At 36.8% G+C, this 22,900-nt stretch overlaps 1 protein-coding gene across 22 annotated transcripts in view; it reads right to left on the reverse strand.

Annotated features, from left to right (window-relative positions):
• The window catches only part of SOX6 (SRY-box transcription factor 6), a 484,589-nt gene that overhangs the window by 432,207 nt on the left and 29,482 nt on the right, over positions 1-22,900 (reverse strand). For 4 of the 22 annotated variants that reach the window (XM_080595804.1, XM_080595816.1, XM_080595813.1 and 1 more), the window contains one exon: positions 12,330-12,410. The exons of 17 other annotated variants lie outside the window; for them this stretch is intronic. The gene's annotated coding sequence lies outside the window, so the exon portion shown is untranslated. Of the gene's footprint in view, positions 1-12,329; positions 12,411-22,900 lie in introns of those variants that run through there. One more of the 22 variants, XM_080595820.1, reaches the window with a different exon arrangement.

Genomic DNA, 22,900 nt, shown 5'->3' on the forward strand with positions numbered 1-22,900 from the left:
GCAACAGAGATCGCAGCCAAATGATCTATCAAAAGAGGAATCAGGGCACACCACCTGTTACACCACTGGTCACTTTAAAACTTGTTGCATCATAGTGAAGTAAGAAGAACATGGTGCACACGAGGTAAACACTGGTCTCCAGACCTCTGGACTCAGCCACTTCTTTGCCAAAGATTTTCTGCAGAACCTTCAGCAAAGGAGTTTCTCTGTACTTCGTATTCTCTTATTCATAAAAAGGAACTACTACTTCTTCCTTCCATAACAGTCATACTCTACTATTCTATGTATCAGAAGCCATGATGTTGTTATTACAGAAATGAGACTCAAAAGAATACCTAAAATAGGATGCAACTCCACAGAGCTTTGCAGGGAGATGTGAGCTCACTCTGCCCACACTGGGAGAAGACTGGCCACAAACCCACTCTAATCCAGTTTAGCTATGGTTAGCACTTACGTAAACTACATTGACTTCAAGTTTAGAGCAGCCTCACATCTGCCTACAAAAAGCATGTCAACATACGCACACAATAGATGGTGCTTCTGTAAACTACCTCTTAAAAAAAGGAACCCCACTGCCACTTTTGCCAAACCCCACAGTGTGGTTCACAAGACAGTTGTTCCATTGTCTCTCCCAGAAGGGTATTACCCAGTAGTGGCACATGATCTTGCAGCATCCTATTATATAACTAGCTGCAAGCACTCCTCATGATCTCTTCTGTAAAGGCACATGCATTTGCAAAGTGTGCGCTGTCTTCAATGGGCAGTTCATGAAGATTTCTCTGCTGTGTGCCTGCATATCTATAAAGCATGGAATCACTACAGTGCCTGCGCACAGAACACAAAATTAAGGTCTGTTGGCTCTATCATTTTATAGCTTGGCAACAGGTTAAGACTAAAAAAGGACTAAAAAGAAGCACCGTACATGTCCAACAACTAATTTCAATGCATTGTTATACATGCCACTAAAATCATACTAGAAAATAGCAAAAATGTTTAATTCACTCCACGGATGAAAGAAATACCTAAATATGTATTTATCCTTTCACATACAAGGAAGGAGGCTAGCATTCCAGATCTGATAAGCTCTGCACTCATACTTTCAAGCAGATAAGAACCACAAGACATATACCACACTACTTGGAAGGCTGAAGGGAGAGGAGGAACTCCAGTTATAACTCATGGATTAGAGACAGCAAAAGCCTCCACAGTGGCCTGGGGTAGGCTGCGAAGCACTGCTGGCTGCCTGCTGCCACATCAAGAGACTCAGATTTCCTGGCAGTGCCTACACCAGCCCACTGCCACTCACATGATGTAGCTATGACACAAAACCCACTTCTGAACTTCTTGTGAGCTACGTGCCATTTTAATAGCCACAGGCAGGGTCATTCCTAATCAATACGATTGAATTCATGACAACAGAGAAAGCTTTCAAAATTGGTACGTTTCTGTAGTGTTTGTATATACAGATCTGTGCACTGAGGTAACACAAGGCAAATTAAGCCCAGAATGAAAAGTTACGGCATTACAAGCCCTAAGAAATATGACTGGTATTACCAGAAACACTTCCAATGCGTGAGACTGCTAGAAGGACATATCAAATCCAGAGTTTTACAGCAAATGTGAACTGCACTTGGGAAGTTAGTCTCTACACCTAGAGTCATCAGCGTGCAGAGGACATGGCTTTGAGATAGCACCCAGGGTCACCCTTTGGAGATTTACGTTTGTCACAGCCATGGAAATCAAACACGTGAAGGCCAATACTGCAGCTCTGGCATTGACCTGCATTGTAACATTAAGCAAATTTTTGCTCTTTTCTCTCTCTGTGCCCCAAATGTACTTTCTCTGTTTGGAACGATAGCTTTTTAATCTCTACATATGTGCTTACAGGGACTTGCAACAGTATCAGAGCCTCAGGGCTCTACTGTAATATAATCCCAAATGAGTTTTCTGGATACAACTTTAACACAAAATAATAACAATGTTTTCCTTTATTATATAATATTATCATTGTGTAATATTGCATTATGTGAGAAGAAAATGTACACCAGGAGCTGTTATCATACCACAATGACATATTTTGAAATTTAATTCAATTTAAAAAAATTAATTAAAATTAACAATACCATTAGTAGGTTTCAGTTCACTTTATCTTTTGACTACAAAACAATGTCAGGTTCCCTGCTATTTCATATTCAGAACAATGTTTAAGGAAAGTTTACTGAAGAATTGGCTTACTTTGTCTAAAAAAGGGTAGATTCTTACAATTCAGCTGTATGACAGAAAAAGACAGTATACATAGTATAAAATGTTACTCTAACCTGTATTTAGCATGCAGTTAAGTCTCTTTAATGAACTTCACAAGATCTGAATTGGGCTAAATTGAAATTCAATTACACAACAGAATGAAATCTCATTGATTTGCCTCTACTTCAAATCAACTATCTCTATTTACAGGTAGGTACTCGTTTTATTTGCACATTTATATACTAATATCTACAATTGGTGACTTCGTCTAAACAAATAAATTCTCTCTTTGGAAAGAAAAATAAAAACAAGTTATGTGACTCTGTCTTCCTTGCTAGACAAAGCATAGAGAATTACGTACACGTGTGATCAGTTAAATAACAAAGGAGGCTTCAGTTCCTTGCCTACTCCTGCTCAAAGTATGAAGCTGTGGTACACAATACAAACAGGGTTTAGGACACGTCTTCAGCAGGCTCGTTCACTGGACTTTGACTCAAACACTATGAAATTGTACTGGTGCTACATTTACCAGATTCAAGATCCTTGGCACGATTTTGGATAGTGTAATATGCATAAGCAAAGCTTGCAATATTAACAAGAAACCTCTTAAACAGGAAACAGAAGCCGTCTAGCAAAGAGAGATTTGGGGGGGTGGGCACGGACAAGTGTTAATTGGGAAAGCCCAGTTTTATCATTATTTCCAAGAGCTACAAATAGTAAGACAGCTGACATGTCTGACATTTTAGAGATATCAATAATAATAATAGTGCATGGGTACATATTTCGTCATCTAAAATTCCAGCATAAACATACCATATAGCAATCAGATGTGAAAATTGTCTTGAAAACTGGAGATTCAACCTGTTACAACTGATACACACATATACAACAACAACATAAAAAGCAACAATGCACCATTACCTTCAGCAGAATATAACGCAAGCAGGTTGTGAGCCAAACAACCAGGAACTAAGACAGCTGTACTCAGAGTCATGCTTTTTTTCTGACAAATCTATCTTGTACCCTTATAATAAAAATGTGCCATTTACTCTCATTGAAACTAGTGTTAATCCAGACTTTTTTTTTTTTTTTTTTTGGTATTGGAGAGTACCATGTTACTGAAGCTCAAATTTTCAAAGCTAGTAGGATATAAAAATCAATTAGAAGGCCTTAAGAATGTCTGCCTTCAGGTCTACATCCCTGAATTCCCCAAGGGTCAAAAACTCCTTACTATATGGCTTGTTTTGTTTTGTTTTTCCTGAAACACTGAAACATAATAATTATAGATTAAGTATTGTATTTTTTTTTTAAAAAGACCTCATATACTAACTTCCCCTCTCAATCCTGATTTTTGAAATGACCATCTCCTGACACCATAACCAGAGAAAAGGAGGCCCATGTGCTCTCATTTAATTTCATTTTAGAAGAATCTCACATACATATCCTCAGTTAGAAGGCAATTCCCCAAGTACACAGCACAGAGTAACACTAGCAAGGAAATGCTTTTGTCCTCTGCCCAAGACACCCTTCTACTTGTGATTTTTTTACAATAATCTGTCTTGAAGACAAATAATTCTCACCTGCTGGACAAAGAAACTCCATGTGAAAAAAATGAACAAGTTTACGTTACCTCAAAATAAAAACTTCTTAGACTCCCTTCAGTCTTCCTAAAGCTGGACTACTTGATTAGTTTAATAAAAAAAAAAAACAAGCAAGCAAAAAATCGTGCTTGAGTATGGAAAGAGTACACCTTGAAACAGGGATTTGCCTTCAGTGGTAAGGCTCAGTTTATAAGTATTCAAGCTTTGGAGACTTAACCAGGTGAAGCCTCAGTTTCTACTGAATTTCACCTATGATACCTCTGTTAAAATCATATCTGTTCTTGTTACCTATCATCTAAAGATTTTGATTTCCCTTCTTTTTTTTTTTTTTTCTATTCTGTGATATTCACCTCTGCAAGATATTTTAAAAAGTGCAACTGAAGCACGTTCCCATGCACAACAACCTTTGCAGGCAATACAGCCCATCAAATGATACAACCACTCTCAGCACTAATTTATGTTAAGTCCAGTTGGGGGTAACAGTCAAGCAGGTTAAAATGCTGAAGTGCTATAGAAATATCAGTCACTTCAGATAAGTTATATGTTCATAGCCTGTTTGTTTTTTTTTTTTTTTATAATGCATATAGAGATCACATATTAGTAAACTCTTGATCTTGGAGCCAGAGGTGCCCTGCACTTTAGGACAAACTGTCCTAAACTACAAATGTCAGTTTTGGGGGGATGGGTTCTGTTTTTCACATGTTGAAAATTATTTGGGCAATAATTTCCTAGCTTCCTTAGGTAATCATATAAAAACATATCTCCAGGCACTTACAAGCATTGCTCAGTATCTATGAGCCTCAGGCTATCTGCACCTGTCCTCAGCATGATACTGACAGGCAGCAATGAAAAGCTGATGGCTAGAGGGGTGGCTACTAGGTGCTTTGCATATGATATTTCAGAAATGTAAGAGGAATACTGATTTTAAACACACACACAGTCACACTCAAAAAAATGACATTAATCTGGATAGCAAACCTAAAAGTTTCAGCAAATTAACTCATCAGCCTGACATGTCTCATTATAAGATCTTATCACTATTTGACTAAACAAGAGAAAATGAAGGAGGAAAGAAAAATATATAGGGAAAAATTGTGTTTCTTTAAAAAGAAAGTTCTTTAGGAAGAACTTCAGATATCTTTCTGTCTTGTGCTAAATGAAGCAGCTATTTCTGTGGAATTTTAGGGTGTTGTTTTCTCCGTTTTCTTTTTAACGAACACTAGAATGAACATTACAGCAACATCCATCAGAAATCATTAGAGCACAAGTTGTAACTACTCCCAGGCAACTATAAAGTATGTAGGTTTTTGTTTCTTTTTCTTTTTTTGTATTTTTTTCTGATTTTTCTATTATACTCTAACTAGGCATACTTCGCTTCTTTGAGCTAGAAATATCTCTTTTTCCAGGTGACCCTGCCCTCTTTTTCTGGCGTATGCACCCTTTGGAATGCAGTGCAGAATTAACTACTTGTGTATAAGGAGAAAACTTTGGGGAAAAACAAAAAAAGAAAAATGGTTTTAAATTTTAGTCAATGACACTCTCAAGATTTCAAAACTTATTAATAAAAGTTCTTTCTCACTTGAAAAAGTTTTAAAATCCTTATTCTGTTATTTCTTCATTTAAGAGAATAAGATATTAGTTATGGTTCTAATGATTACATTTATAATTTCATTATTATTTTACTGCTAACTACTCCTTGCTTCCAAATAACTTTATCCTTCACTTCGCTTCCAGCTAATTCCTTTAAGGTGGTACTGCAGCCATGTTCAAGACCACATTGTTCTCAGTGCTACGTACATTGCCATAATGGATCTTAAGAGCATGCAGTTATAAGAGGATATGAGTTTTGAAAATACTGACAGACATACACTATCCAATGCAAATTAACGTGGTCCCTCAGAGTAATAAATCAAACAATGGGGACAGCCCTGATCACACAGGAAGGCATGGCTATCTTTGGAAATCAGGATTAAAGCCTGGGTGTACCTGATTCATCGCAGAACTACCATGGTTTTAATGGATCTAGGATTTTGCTCTTTACTCTCTCCCCCCAATAAGGTAATATGTCTCTTACAAATGTTCAGAACTTTGCCAAATTACCAATATCTGACAATTCACTGCAAGGAAGAAGGTACCTATTGGGTACCTATACAGCTTTTCCAGGCAAAATTTTAAAGTACAATACAAGAAAATAAATATTTAAGAATATTATAGCTGAATGATATTTTCCTCTTTCAAAAGGGCCATCAAAGTTTGTAAAACAATCAAGTCATAATTTGAAGATCTCAGAGGGAGATCAAGCAACACACACTTCTAATACTGACACCCTGTACTGGAGTCATTTGTGCAATTAAGCAACACCTTAATTCCAAGTCACCTCTCAAAAATCAGGGAATAAGATTCTACTCAGTAAGATCAGGGGCAGTTGAATCCCAGTCTATGCCATGCAGAGCTTTGGAAAAAAAAAAAAAAAAAGTAAAGATACTATTAGAACATTTAAAGTCATAAGCATAAAAAAATACATTACTCTGTCAGATGAATCCTCTCTGTAAGCATTCTGACTCCGATTTTAAGATGAACTAATCACAAGTTGCTTAAGTGCATGTACAGAAATTAAGAGAATTATATAAAAAAATGTACAAAGTGGCTCAATGCCAACAAGAGAGTCTCCCATCAATCATATATGATACTTTTCTTGATACTTCTCCCTACCTGGAGAAACAGCTGTACTCTGCAGCAAGTCCCAACAATCTTTAAAACCTTATTCCCACAGACACAGTAAGAGGGTCTGAAAACATGACCTGCTAGAGCTAGGTCCTTTTGGTTTTGTTCCCTGCTATATGACCACATATGAAGCAGGATTCTCACATTTTATAAAACTCAAATTTCACAGAAAAAAAAAAAAAAGAAATTTCCATTGTGATTACATGAACTAACAAACTGGATTCTTTCCCACAGTTCTACCAGCCCAATCCTGCAGAAGTCACAGAACTTGATTATGTTGGATGATGGCTGTCCTTATCTAAACTACGCATCATATAAGATGTATTCCAACAAGCTGACCCTGCTACTGCACTACAAAATACAGTGAAACTTTCATTGATTTCAACGACAATAACTACTAGAGTTTCAGACAAGTGTAGTGCTATCCTTGTGTAAAGGCTGGAAGAAAATACTACCCAAGATTCTTTAACATCACTAGAATTTAGCAAATACATCACACAAATGAAAGAAAAAAAAATGCAGAATATTTCATTCAAATACATACAAAGTCCTCTGTGATTACAGCACACAAATGACTGGTATGCTGTTATTAGGGTCTGGCTGGAATATATTAAAATTAAAAGTCCAATATTAACTTTGCAGAATCAAATCAATCAACGCTTTAAACTTGCGTAGACTTACTTTATGAGAGCAAGTTATGTGGTGGGAGTTACAAAATGCGCTGTCTCTGTGACCTACTACTTAATTTTTTAATTTCTCTACTCTCTAAATGTTGCCTGCCCAAATTCTTTTGACGTGAAAATCCTCTAAATGAGCAAACCACTCTTCAGCCATCCCAGACTATCGTCATTATACATTTAAACCCAAAATGCAGAAGATATTCATACTGCAAGAGAATGATGGACAACAGAGTTATACATTAACAGCACACTGTAGAAAGTTGAGCATGCTTGGAAAATATGAAACTACTAAAACAAAAACAATACTGTTCATAATATTTTTTTTTTTTCACTTTGGAAACATGATTTGGCACCCTTTCAATTAGGCTCAAATATTCTAAGTTTCAGATATTCCTCCAAAGAAGCTCTTTTTTATGTAAGTTCTGTATTTTTATGTAAGGAAACAGATGGCTCTTTCTTTTCTGTGTCTGCAAATACCTTGTCCACTTGAATAAAAAGTGTGCTGCTCAAGAGGCCGGTAATTAAGCATTTGGAGTTTGCCATCCATTAAAACTTGGGGATCCCACCCAAAGAGTTTCATCATCAGAACCATCTGGTGTTCTTTCTGCACAATTACCAAAATATAGAACATATTTTGACTTGGCACTTGCATTTGGTAGACACTTTACTCATTTTATAAGTGACAAGACTGCATCTTGCCAATACATGGCCTCAAAAAGAAATTTCAACACACCACACTCCAACTTCCATCCTAGTGAGTCCTGCCAGTACAGAAAGAAGGAACATCTCTACCTCCACTAATGTCCTCACCTGCAGGACAAAACACCACTTAGCGGCTTCGTTACTTTGCTCTCTCCATATGTTGATGATTCAGACCATTATCTAATAGATAGGGTAAGGTGAATAGCCTTCATCTGAGACTCAATTTATTTTAAGATGTTTGGCTTTGAAATTAAACTAATGATCCACCAGGAATTAAACTGTTAGAAGTAAAAGGAACCAGCTCCATTGTACAACAATACTCTGAAGGACAGTATCAAGAATATTTTGCCTCAGATTCTACCACTGCATTTCTTTTACAGTGCCTACAAATACAGTAGTAATAGAAGCACAGCTCTAAATGCAGGGAAGTCTGAAAAGCAATCAGAGAAGGTGAGAACATGGACTATGCTTGAATGACACCAGGCTCCTTTTGGGCTCATGATTTTTAAGATCTACATGAAAGAAAACATGATGAGAACACTGAACATAATTCCAAGAGCATTAGTAAATTGCTTTTGCAGGTTGCTTCTAATTAACTTATTTTGCTAATTCTGTCAGTAAGATTTGTGGCAAAAGGTGAAAACATACATGCAGCAATGTTATCCTAAGATTTCTCAGGACAGTACAGAGAGCAAGAAAAAAAAAAGCAAAGAGCCCATTCTGTTACCTTTGGGAACTCTGAGATTAGGACAACGTTTAATGGCCCCTGCAAACAAACATATCATATTCAAGGGCACAAAATGATGCAAACCTATGGGACTATTATTCTCCAAGGAATTTAGTTTATGTAGTAACCTGAGGGAAAAAAAGTTGTTTCTCTCAAAGACTTCTGCTTATTAAACATACATAGTATCTGTTTGGTTAGTATTCAAACAAGCTGTAATTAGTGAAAATATGTGGGAGAAAACAAAAAGTGAAACAACAACAACATCAGAAAACTGAGGTTCCACACCAAACAAATGAGCTCCTGCACTCCGTATGGCATGGGAACATTTAAAGCTCCACAAGTACTGTATAAACCAGAAAACACAGGTTTTAAAATCAAAATGATCCAACCAGGACAAGGATTTTCACAAATAAAAATTCAAGTGGCCAGGTGAAAGAATAACAGACTGGATAACAGTGGACATAGAGAACTGGAAAAAAAAATTACAAAATTAGTAAGAAAGTTATATTAAAAGATGGGATAGAAACTAAAAAAGCTTTCATTACAAATATGCAAGATGAGTCGCTCAACAAAAATCATTCTGAAGAAATAAGCTTAATGAAATTATATTAATAAGATATAAAGAAGAGATGGAGAAAATATGTAATCACACCAAAATTAATCTGCACAATAATAAATGGCAGCAAAACTAATGAAAGTGAGAAATTAGAAACTGTCATTTGGGTGTACATGAAGAATTGCAACACGTTCATCCTTATAAGACAGGCCGTCAGACAGACTAAATATAATATATGAACAAGAAAATAAAGATTTGACTCCACAGAGTGTCATTCTCATTGGGTGACACTCCAAAGAGTATATATCTCATCTGTTGGCAAAAACAAACTGCACATTACATCCTTATTTTTATACAGAATCTCAGAGCAGATTTCCTAACATCAGAAATCTAACAAACAAATATGGCTCATTTATTTCCCACAGTTTGTTGTTGTTGTTGTTTTTTCCTTTATTTTTATCACAGCTAACAATACCATAACAAATAGCATATTGCTATCTAATTATATTCTGATATTTTTTGAGCATCAGCATGACTTTCTTCTCTGCCATTAAGTGAAAAGAAGGAAAATATTTACACGATAATCAGTTTAACATCACCTTACAAAAGCATAACAGGGGGTCACTTTTATTTCAATTAGTACCACCACAGTGACATGTAACAATGACAATGTGGTGATTTACATCATCCCCAAAAGGAGCAATTGAATTATAATGTATAAAAATTAAAAGAGAAATGATTCGACTTCCACCTTAGAATCCTGAGCATTTGCTATAACTACAGAAAATCTTTCACAGAGAAAGATGACAGTGCTTTTGGGCTGAGGAATTTACATTTTGGTTTAAATTTCACAGCATCTAGAAAAGGCCAGACACAATGGAGCAGATTCACTAATGCGTTACCTCAGTTTTATTACACACTAACTTCACAGAAACAGTGGAGTCTCATCTGCTACAAGACAAAGATTTAGGTCTTATGTCTACATTAAAAACATTCCACCAACTCCAACTCACTTAAAAAAAAAAAAAAATCATTGTCACACTTTTTTTTTTTTCTTTTTCCAATAAAACTAGTAGGTCACCATTTATAAAGTGATATGCTTTGACACATTTTTGGTGCAAGCTCTGTACAAACAATGAAAACAGACAGTAGTAGACCTAAATTGTTCTAGCACACTGAGTTGCCAGCTCTGGAAAACAGGTTTTGCGCAGCAGATATGGTAGGTGTGAGCCCAGTGCATGGTTGCTTCTACAGTTTTGGTCTAATGAAAGTGAGGAGAAGCTGGTGGACATAAACAGAGCAAGATGTACACATTGATACATCTTGCTGGCCCTATTCCTAACTACCCAAATGGGACCAGGGCACGGCACAGATCTCCCAGGTTCTCACAGTGTACAAATATATGCATTTCTATATGTTTTGGCCTTCACAACTGTGAGGCTGAAACTAGAATCAGCCTGGAAATAACTGCAGTCTGCTTTTCACTGAAACATGATTTTGTTGTTATGTCTTGCTCTAGTTACATATCTTGTAATGTTATTCTTGTCACATCCAAAATACCTGCATCACTTATTTTTTTTTGGTTCAGGATGCATTTTGCCTTCAGCTGCAAACCAGGAGTTCCCCAGAAGTTGTGGTCATTGCACACTGGCCTACCAGCAAAAATAGAACTCACGCTTCAAGTTAATCATAGCCTACGTATTAGCATACTTTTACAGTAATACAATACACACAGTTTGTGTTGTGATTTAAGAATTAAAAATTAATCATATGTAAAATTAGGCCACTCAAGGAATAACTGCCCAGCAAGCTGGAATTAGAGCTGTATATGAACCATTCAACGCTTGCTCTTGCATCATTGAGCTGGAAAAGCTCAGTAAGCCAGCGAGGCTTAGGTGCAGAAGCTGACACTCCAAAAGCATCTACTGTCCCCTCTTCTTTAAGTAATGAAGATGATACTGTGATGTAACGACAAGGAACGGGGAAGGAGCAAAGAAGAAACAGGAAAGAAAGGATAAGGAAAGAAATCCTTGAGAGAATAGCCTAGAAGGGCAATTTTTTCCAGGGTCTGGTCAAAAACTATTGCGTTCTATTTAATTCTGAATGCATATGAGGATCCTCCTTGTTTAATAATTAACTATAATATAAAATTAAGATAAAAGAGAACACCTTTTCTAAACCTCAAATAAAAAAGATGAAGTCCTCCAATAACAAAATTAATTTATCTTATTCCAACATGTCTTTCTCCACTTGCCATATATTTATTACATAGCATATTATGTATATTTGTATCACTGTCTGGCTACACAACATCTGTATTGAACTAAAAATGCTATTTTCACTAAACTCAATGTAGCTATTTTCCTGGAATTTATAACTGCACATGGTAAATTAGCCTAGAGCTAGCCATGTAAGATTTAGCAAATTATTGTGTCACACATCTTTTGGCTTCAGCAGTTTTTACTTTTTCTATTGTCAGAATTAAACTTTCATTGTTTCTTTCGAAAAACAGGGGATATAAAAGCTGAGCTATGTCTTCTATGACACACCAACTACTTTTGGAGATATTATTTTAGTTAAGACACTACATAACTTTAAATTATAAAACATGTTTTCATGAACTCATACACATATATCTACATTCACAGCTAGCCAAATACTGCTAATGGAAAGATATTCAAGAAAAATGAGAACACAACCACTTACCTTTCTTCAACTTACAAAATACCAAGGGAATCTATAAGCTCAACCTTCCCCTCCACCCTCAACCTTTTTTTTTTTTTCTTCTCTCTTCTCCTTTTCATGAACAGAAAACCAAACCTGCCACCAATATATTTTTGGCCAGACTAATGTGTGCAGAACTGCCTTTTGAGTTTCAGATACTGTTTTTAATACAGAACAAATATGACAGGATGAACAGAAGTCTGCTCCTGTTGAAAGGAGGAAGACAACGCACTGAAGCAGGGACAGAGGAAATAATGAATATGAAAAAGATAGCCAAAACCTTCCAGAAGAAGAAAGCACACAACTGTACCCAATTGCAGGAGGTATTTAAAAATATATAAAGTAAATCCTCTCTTAAAGTAGCCACTTACTTTTCAAGGCTCCAGATTGAGATGACCCTAATTTTCCCAAAGATGTTGCTGAAAACTGGTTCTACAGCCTGAAGTTTAACCCTAAAAATGAAAGGACACAGAACTAATTTTGCATTGAAAATGTTGGCATTTCATATCTTCTGAGATACTGAAGATGTACTGAACAAACTCTTTGAACTTGCAAGCTAGGTAATGGCTATAAGGAACAATCAGCCAATAGCGAATTAAATCTAGTATGCAATTTTCACATAGCTTTAAAGACAGAAAAATATAACCTATTCTAAAGAAAGCAAATACATATCTTTGCAGTGAGAGAGAATGAGAGCAGATAGAGAGAGGGACATAACTGACACTAGAGGATACAGCTGGGTCACAGAAGAGCCCTAAGAAACAGCAACGGTAACACATCTGGCCTGCTTCAGACCCTATTCTTACTGGAAATCTGAGCTAACTAGATGCTGCATGAATGCATTAGCTGTCTGTATGCTACGCAGTTTGAGGTGATCTGGAGTAGCAGCATGGTTGTTATGGCCACAGACCTGAGTGGAAGCTGTCACTGAGGAGCTACAGTTTTGGTGGCTACCAATGCCATACAACTTTTGTACAGGCTGCAATTGACAGTTAAGAGACACACCACAGTAGATCCTCTGGCTCTGTTCTTGCTGTGAATAGCATGGAAATGCATTTGCACAGTTCATAGCAAGCCTACTCCCATTTGCAAGGCAAATCTGCAGGAGCATGGCTGTTGGGGAGAATGCAGGTGAAAAATTCGACTCTCCATCTTTAAATGTATTTAATTAGATGTGTGCAAATTAAGTACCTGAATAAACTGCTCACCAAAAACAAGCTGCTTAAACACCAAGGCAATAGCCTGAGCTGTATGCAGAAGCAGATGAGAAGTATTCACACGTACCGAAGAACATACATCACACACATACATCAGAACTCTAAGCTAATACTTTCACAAGCTCTCTCTTGTTTTGTCTAGTCTTACCTATGCCTGTACCACAACCGTCTTTTAATATATAATTTCTTAAAGACATTTTAAATGCCCTTATTCAACACAGCACATCACCATTACTTAACAAATAACCAGAAAAAAAAATATTTTCACAGTGAAAGAACAGCAATATAAGCCCAGGTGATGGCTCAAATCAAAACACTGATCCTTACCTCTTCAGTACCAATAATATGAAAGATTTAATTGCTGATAGCACTCACATACAACAGTTTTATTTTGAGACCTAAAGTAGGTAAAATTTCTCCACATAAAAACTTGCAAGCAGAACACTTGTGAATTACGAAGGTCCTTCCTTTTTAAACAAATTTAGAAAATGTAATCATCCTTCACAGGTGAGATATTCTGTTTATTCTATGGAGAATCATTTCAGTCTAAATTAAACTCTTCAAATGGTTTTGATGATTGCTGCAATAAGGACACAACAGGGAAAAGATCTGGGAAGAGTAACACGTGTTAGATGAATGGCTGGCAGAAATATTTCTAGTATATGAAAACCACTGTGGTATTTTAAAAAAAAAAATCACTATTATTTTGTTAAGCATAAAAACTAATGCTGCTTATCTGTCTTAAATGAAAATGTCAATCTGCACACTCCTCTTTAATTATCTTCAGTATGGACTGGGTGCTTCATAGATAAATTAAAGATACAGGTCTTTTCAGCGTTCAAAAAGCCACTACTAGTACAAAGACACAGGGACCAGACTGTCAGAAAACCCTGCCCATCCACCATTTAAAAATGAGGCTGGTTTTGGTGTCTTGGCCTAATAACCAAACACAGAGCAGAGTATATTTTCACTCTGGCTTGTCTGTTAAAAATTTCAGACAAAAGTCCTGACACAAATTGCTTAGAATCTAAGCAACTCAATCTAAAATAGATTTTGATAAGACAAGCAGAGGAAAAAAAAAGTAAAGAGGCTAAAAGCAGAGTATGAATCTCCAACATCATCTGCTTTTTCTGACCCTAACCTCAAACCTCACAGACAGAAAGAACATAACCAAATAGATACCCATCAAAAGCTTGTGGAAAGGGTTGTTTCATATGCTCCCCTCTTCCAAGCTCTAACTTGTTTAGCAGTGTGATTAAGAACACTACCACTAGCAGTCATGGAAAAGAGCTAATATAAAGTCACACACCTACACCATTAGTGATAAACAGGTGAAAGACACCTTACTGTAGACTTTGTTTTTTCTTTAATATGACATGGCTGCCAGTTCAACTACTTAAATTATCTCAACAACAAATATTTTTAAAAGAAGCCTCAGAAGAATAAAAAGGAATACTGAAATCCTGCTGACTTAAAAACAGCTGTGTGAGGTGCCCTACAAACTGCCTTTTCAATCTCTATCATGTTCATTGCACTGCTAATATTCTATTTCCAAGGAATACTCTGTGATCCTCTGTACACTGCTTAAGGTAAACTGTAGTAAAACTGTGTTTGTTAAGTGTCTTCTTTAAGATTCATTTGTCTTTCTTAGTGACACTTGCTTTCCATAGCAATGTACCCCCTGGAGGCTTTCTTACACAGATGGAGTGGTCAAAAAACGGGCTGAAGAGGGAGAAGACCAAAGCAGTCTCTATCTCCTCCCTGGATAAGGGTCCCACAGAGACTCTTTACAGAAGACAGTACAGCTCCAGGCTGCATCATTTGCACCATTCAACCTCCTCCGTAATGAAGAAGTCTCACTGACACCAAAGCTTTCTTGCTAGTGTGGTTGAAACAGGCACACTGACAGAGCTCAGATCCAGACATACAGGGTCTCTGTACAGTAATGCTCAGTCTGCTGCTGGTCCTGACAACTTTGCCAGATTTGTGGACAAGATTTGTGGTTTACTGTACAGTGTGGTCCCTGCCCTCGTTATTCCAGTGACATAATGGGGAACACAAGGTATGAGCCAGCTGGCAGACTCCACGAGGAAGCGCTGAACTGCAGCTTAGGGTCAGACCCCTAAGGCAAGAGAAGAAACCAAGGATGAGGATGTGGGACACTGCTCTTGCCAGAGGGTCTGTCTGTTGTATGGAACTTCTCGAAGATAAGGAGTCCAACCCACATAAGGGTCATAGGTCTAAGGTTACCATTCTACATAATTAGGTAATAAGAAGCTTATTACTTGCCTGATTGAGTACCTCATAATTAAAGGTTTGTTCCAAAACCTGTTTAAGTCAATAGGAAGCTTCTTATTGACATCAAAGGAGCTGTTGATCAATCCCTGCCTACTTAGTAAGATACCTCTATCCCCATGTCATGACTTTGCAGTTGCCATCAGGAGGCACTCAAATTGACAGTCTCACTGCTCAGCCACAATGGGGCTGGTGAGAGGACACTTTCATTTAAGGACACTTTACCCCGTTTTTTAACTCCAGACGATTGCTGATCTTCAGTACTGGGGACACCTCAGTACTGGTCAGAAGAGAAAGAATTCATTGACATACCTCGAGGAAAATGGCAGTACTGAGAGACCTCTTGGGTTAACTGGACAAGGAAGGACCAGGTCTAAATTGGGTTAACCTATGCATGTACTACAACATAGGCTATTGGCACAGATTACAGAACGTACAAAGATTTTTCAGTCCAAAGGCAAGAGGTGAAGGAATGACAAAGTTCCCTCTAAGAGGTATAATACACTATTTATATACTTCCCTGACCATTAGGCAGTCATGTAATAATAATTTATACTATATTTCAACAGTTACATATCTCTGCATACATATTAATTCTGAAAGTGCATACTGTGTGGCCACACTGTAACTTGTCACTGAGAGACATTGTGGAAATCCCCCCTATTTCATGGATCATTGATCCAATGCATAAATCCTTCTTAGCTTGCAAGCCATTGACCAGATAAACCATAAGGGCTCCAAAGGGAAAGAGCCCTTCTGGTCTGTTGAGCAAATTCAGCAGTAGCACACGTACTTCAAATTCACATGTGAAAACCTCTTTGAAATGAGGGTCCTGATCCTGCAAATACTTATGCCCATAATCTATAAATCATCCCAATGCAAGTCTAATATACTTATCAGACACCCTTAGAAAAACAACATTGAGCTATTCATGTTAAATATGTTTGTTTCCAGAATCAAGTCCTAAATACAATTGGAAGAATAGAAATAATCAAGCCCTTTAAGGTTTTCCATTAAAAATAAATATTACATTGGAGATTGTAATTTTTTTTTAATTAGTAAGTGTGAAAACTTGCAACTCTATACACTGACTTTTTTAATTTTTGTGCTCTCCACACTGTCAAAACAGCTCAATGGACTTTCGTACCATCTTTGATACTACTAAAAATCACAGATTTTAAACCAATTCTGCAAATTTACAGCTATGATTCAACAGCTGAATGCTTTTGAAAATGTATCTGTTAGTAATAGAGACAATGCTCTTACAATAATATTTTGCCTTTTAAGCATTTTGTTACATAACCTATATTTTCCTTAATTTCAGATCTGAGGCAAATACAGATTTAAAATACAGAAACACAAATGTTATTTTCTGTGGTGCTGGCACACTGTTATTTTCCAGATCACCCTAACATGAGGTAACTATTATCGATTGTGAAAGCACAACAGGTGGGTCACATGAAAGGTCACATTAGTTTTGTTCACTGGGCCAAACAGAAGGTTTTCATTATCCCTAATAAAAACAGAAGCAAGTAATAAAATATATCATTGCAATAACGTATCTCTCTATTCATATGCAATAACCTCATACATTAGGTCCTACCATTTCAAAATACTGCTGTTGGCTCCAGCAGCATGATTATTTTTGCGGTTGCTACTTATAAAAATAATACTATAAATCATAGTTTGACTTGCAAATTTCTATGCTGTTCTTTTGAACTGCTTTTTGAAATGTTTTTCTGGACAAACCTCCTCAAAGCACATGTACACTTAAGACATATTAAGCACGTTAAATGGTCAATAAGGTGGCAAAGATTTTTAGTAATTCCTGTCATTAGCGTAATAGCAAATCATGATGACCTAGGAGTAGTTAGGCACCTTGTTCAAATCCTGATGCTAACCAAGAGTAAGTAGAGTTATAACTCAGACGTGGTGTAAAGAAGTCAAAATCTATTAGATACTTTCACAACAGTCTTCAGGACAAACCAGTTGACCAGCTCCATTCTCCCTGCAACACATATGCACACACCCAGTGCTCTCGCACTGCACCCCAGCATGGTCAACAATTTATCACTTAAAGTAAATGTAACATATTCTTGCTTCTACCAAAACTAGCAGTTTATATTTGTTAACTAGAGTCCTTGTATTTATTTTATCCATCTTAAATACACTTCAATGTAAACTAATTTTAGCAGGCCTGTATTTTAAAGAACATCAGTCAACCTCTCCTAACATCAGAGAAAATGGTTAATGTTTTTGTTTTTTCCCCCGATACTTTTTTTTTTTTTTACTTTTACTTAAATTATACATTTATTAATTTCCGAATGAAGCCTAAATAATTCTAGGCTGAAGGATCTTCAGTGAATTGGATTTTCTCCCTAGGTTTTTCTAGCTAGACTATTCTCCAATGTCTTCTTATGCTGGTATGCATCCACATCTCAGGATAAAAATGCCTGAAAACAGCATAGAATTGAAATTAAAAAGTATAAAATGAATTTGCATTTGCCTAAAGCATTACTTCCCAGTACAATAGGGGTTATAGGCAGCGGCAGTAAGTCCAGTGCCTTCCTGTTGATATGACAGCAACAAAGACCTGCTCTTGAAAGCAGTATCTTGTTATCAGAAAGCAACATGCTATTGGAAGCAGCAAATGTATGTAACAATGTGCAGCTATCTGTGAATGCAAAATACCTCTGCTAGAATGAGTTTTAAGTTTGGCTCCAAAAAAATGAGCTGCTTATCAGCCTGCAACCTAACTGTGGAAAGCTCATCTTGGGGCATGTTGTGTCTGCAGAGCCACTTGGTTCAGGCTGTGAGGCAGCAGCAGCAGCTCACTCTCCTGAGCCCCTCATTCCTACAAGTTTTAGGACAAAGCATTTTTTTTTTTCAGAGCCTCACCTGCTGGCATTTCTGACAGGCTGATTTATCATGGGCTTCTTTAAGAGGTTTAAAAAACCTCTTTCTCACAATTGGAAAATACTAAGCTGCAGCTTCACACTTTTTCACACCTTACTCCTCCCCCTCTCACAGTCTGATGTGCTAATATTAAAAACCCTAGAACATACTTCAGTAAGTATATTTCCATGGTGCGTGAGGCAAGGATTAGGAAGATCTCCTGCATTTTAGGTCAGAGAAAAGTCTCCTCAGTTACAGTATATCCGATAAAGATGCATACTGTGTGGTATTCTCCAGTTTACAGGCAATGCCAAAATCTTTATCTATAAAGTGCTGAAGTAAAAGCAGTGGCAGGTAAATAATTTAGACCTGGAAAAAAATGTGCCTTGAAAGCAGTTTGATAAAAACAGAACGTCTTTTATTCTCTTCCTGCTGAAGCTAAAAATTCCAAGGAGTTACTGAAATCATTCCAATCAATTTAGATAACCAAATCTGTACTTCACGATTTGCTTACATTTTTGTGTGCACTGTACTGAAATAAATTTTCAAAAAGAAAGGTAAAAAAACAACTCTTCTAATTGTCTCTGTGAACTTTAGAATAAATTAGTACTTTTTGACAAATTATCCAAAACCACAATGATAAAGTGGTAAAATGGCTTTTTGTCTCCCGTATCACAGGAAAGCTTAAAGAAAAATGAACCTGATCTAAAACATGCTACTTAATTAACGTTTTGTAAAGAAAGCCTAGTGTAAAAAAATAAAATAAAAACATTGGAGGAAAGTTTTCAAAGTCAATACCCTCATTTCTATGATTTATAAAAGATCAGTCTTATTTCTGGACAATCTTTTGAAAGATTTACAGCATTTACAGTCCAGCTATTTCTGCATCTTTCAAGGTATTGGCACACTAAATTTAGTTTCTTTGCTGCTCATACCAAGGTATAATCTATGTTACAGTTAAAATGGGGGACCTATGTACAAAATGGCTCATAATCAGAGTTCCATCTGCACTATACACTGTTCCCCTGGGAATCCATGAGTAATCAGATTTGTTATAAATGTAGGGTGAATTATAGATAATGATATGGTAAGACTGGCACCTATGGTAGCTGTTCCTAAAACATAACTGATAAAACAGCTGAAACATGAACATCTAAAGCAAGGCTCCTAATTTCCAATTTTAGCCACCAAATCAAAGGTGGCCTGACTTTGAGAGGTGCTTGGCAAACACCACTTCCTTTCTGATTCTAAGGGCAAGCACCTTTCAGAAGGAGACCACATCCACTGTGAAGCCTTGGTATGAATCAGAACTCTAACTTAAGACATTTCTACCCTGAAAACATCACCCTAGTGTCAGTGGGATCATTTCAGTAAAATTTCCCTAACCAGCATTTGCAACGTACACTTGTGGGTTGGGTTTTGTGTGTCTGTCGTTTGTTGTGTCATCGTCGTATCCCTCCCCCCACCCCGAGACCTTCCCTGATTAATACTTATCATTGACTAGCTTCCACCACCCACCCCAACCTCCCCCATTTAACACAGGAGCTGACACACCCCTGAAGTTGGCAGGTTTCTGACACTGACACTAATTGGCTTTTTCTCGGCTCAGCCTTGAAACAAGCTGCTCTCTAACAACAAACCTAACACTCCTTCAGTATCACACAAACGCATGTGCCCACTCATGCACATATTTTAATGTATATGTACTATATAGCCCTTTCCAGGGAGGACTAACTCCCTTCACAAATGTATGAAAACAGATGACTGAGAAACCTGTTGCATTCACTCCTTCTGTAGTATGTAAGATACAGACTGAAGTGCTTCTGTATTTTTCCTATTTGTCTGTCCCATTGTACACCAGGAGCTGCAGGCAGAATGGCTAGTTTCACAAATACAGGTTATTTTTCATCTAACAAAGCAGCTGGCAGTTTGGACTAAAATTTCAAAAAGGTCATGAAAATTTGGAAGAAAACCAATGCATTCTGCATTCATAAGCTGCAAAACCCATCTCACAAATGTATTTTCCTCCCTCTCATTTAACTGTTGTTCGTAGTTCTCAATTATATTCCTTCAACAGCAATGAGAGCGCACACTAACACAACTTGGGCTGGCAGAGCCATCTATGTACAGAGAGGCCAAATCAGAGCCTTAGCCTCTGGATTTTACTTGTATGATTAATCTGTAGTGTCTATAACCTTTGTAGTATTCATATACTATTAATTAATTCCACTAATTTAGGTAACATACACATTGACTTGAGGAAATTTCAGACTCTGGTCAGTATAAGAAATTATATTACATCCTGCAGATGATGAAAAAAGGAAGGAAAAACCTTTGTACCTACCAAATTGAGCTGTTGTGATCTCAAATCAGTTGTTCTGCACGTACGGATATAATGACAGGAAAAAATGTAATTATAATTAGGTGTCTATTTTGATTTTTCTCTTCATAGTATCCGTACTGAATGTCATTTGATTTTAACAAACTATAAAGTCATTTCAGGCAGGCACCGTATATACTTGCAGTTACCGGTCTACTTGGAGTCTCTGGTTTATTTCAACACAATTTTCATATGCAAGCATTTAAATATTTTTACAACTTAAAGATAAAAATAAAAAAAAAATAAAAGAAAAACAACAACAATACGGTGATAATCCAAAAAGGCAAAACAAGTAATTACTCATCTGACCAATGTATCAATGACTCTGCTTTTGAGGGGCAAGATTATGGAAAAATTTCTCAAAAAGAAAAAAGAACATAAATCAGCGAGGCAAGGCTCAATTAAGGGTCTGATTTTGTAATTGGAGCTACACTACAGTTATGTCATGATCCCAAGAAAAATCTTATTTGACTTTAATGGGGCTCCATAATGTGCCTAAGGGCCTGGAACATATAAGGAGGACATTCATGAGGATCAAGTCCTTCATTTGCAACAAATGCCTTTACTGAAGTTGAATTTCTACTTCTAAAGATGGCCGTTTTGCTACTCCTACTTGCCAGGAACAACTAACATCAACTTCACTGGCAGCAATAAAGCTACTCTTACACTGTGTCATTACCAGGAAAATCGATAAATTCTTATCAGGCAATATTCACACCACCTAACTTCAGATATGTAGCCTAAACACCTACATCAGGAGCTAGGGTTTTCTGTACCGTTACTGATGTTTCCAAAACCATAAATGCAGCACAGACAGGAGACCATCCCTCTCTCCTCACTTCACAAAAGAACCTGAAGTTAGATAAACTGTGCATACTACACAGCATCTTTATTTGGAAGACAAGAAAGCTTCTTCAATAAACTCTTAAATCTCAGGTTAAATAAATGTAATATTTCTATAAAGAAAAAATCCATGCACAGAGTTCAGGATTATGTTTCAGAATTACATTTTGAGGGAAGTTAGTCTTGGAAGTTTTGGTAAGTTTTAAATGTTGTTTCTCATCATAGGATGTTCAAATCATTACTGAAGATTCACCACTGGCAAAATAAATTAGGTAGAGGAAATTAACTTGATAGTGATGAAACAGACTGTAATAAGTCTATCAAAGTAGGGAATGTTTTCTCACAGATGGCAGTGAAAGTCCAAATACTCCATGGAACATTTAAAAATACAGTGGAGATGATAATAAAAAGATATTTTAGAATTGCCATGATAATGAAGAAATGTTTCTATTAATAAAGTACAAATGGAAAAAAAAGTTTCTTTAACAATAGTGACTCAATAGCAACACGGTAGTATTCCATCCTCCTAGAAGTACAAGCTACTTTCAGTTTCACATGCATACAAAATGGTGTCATTTGTCATCTGTACCCAGGCTTCCTGCTAGCTATGTCAATAAGTCAACTTAAACCTTTTCCATTTAGTAGCACCAAAGCCGGTACTGGAGGTTTTTTGGTTGACCAGAACAGATTTAACACTTCTGTGTCTCATATTCTGTGCATTCTTCACAAGACCACAGACCAAACTATACCCTTGTAACCTGGGTTATCTGTAATTAAACCTTCCTTATGGAGATCTGAAAGTTAAAACAAAGATCACATTCCCTTCATATCAAGGCCCATTGTCCATACCACCACTTTACAGGTAGAGATTGTTCATACAAAACTGTCCCAGAAATATAGCTTTAAAAGTTGCAGAGTTTATTAAAATATATATATATATATAAAATTATTTCCTCTTTCCCTGTTCTACTTGCTCCAGTTAAATAATTTGCTTCTGTGCCATTTCTATCATAATCCATCCTTAAAACACATAATGTCAGATGGTTTCCAAATCCAAGAGAAACTTCCAGGACTATGATACTGTATCTCAGAGTGATGAAATGGCATTTATTGATAAGTAAAATTACTTCCAGCCTAGTTTTGCTTCCCACCCCACCTTCAGTCTGGTATCACTTTTTTTTTTTTTTTTCCCCAGACCAAGCAAATCATTTCTTAAATGCTAGGCCTCATTTTATTTTTAGAGGCACATTTTCCAGGAGGCACTGGCACTGAATGGGCTGTGAAACTACACAGAAGACTCAGACTTGAAATC

This window comes from Anser brachyrhynchus, assembly GCF_964034855.1.
Source record: "Anser brachyrhynchus genome assembly, chromosome: 5".
In the NCBI taxonomy this organism is placed as follows: domain Eukaryota; kingdom Metazoa; phylum Chordata; class Aves; order Anseriformes; family Anatidae; genus Anser; species Anser brachyrhynchus.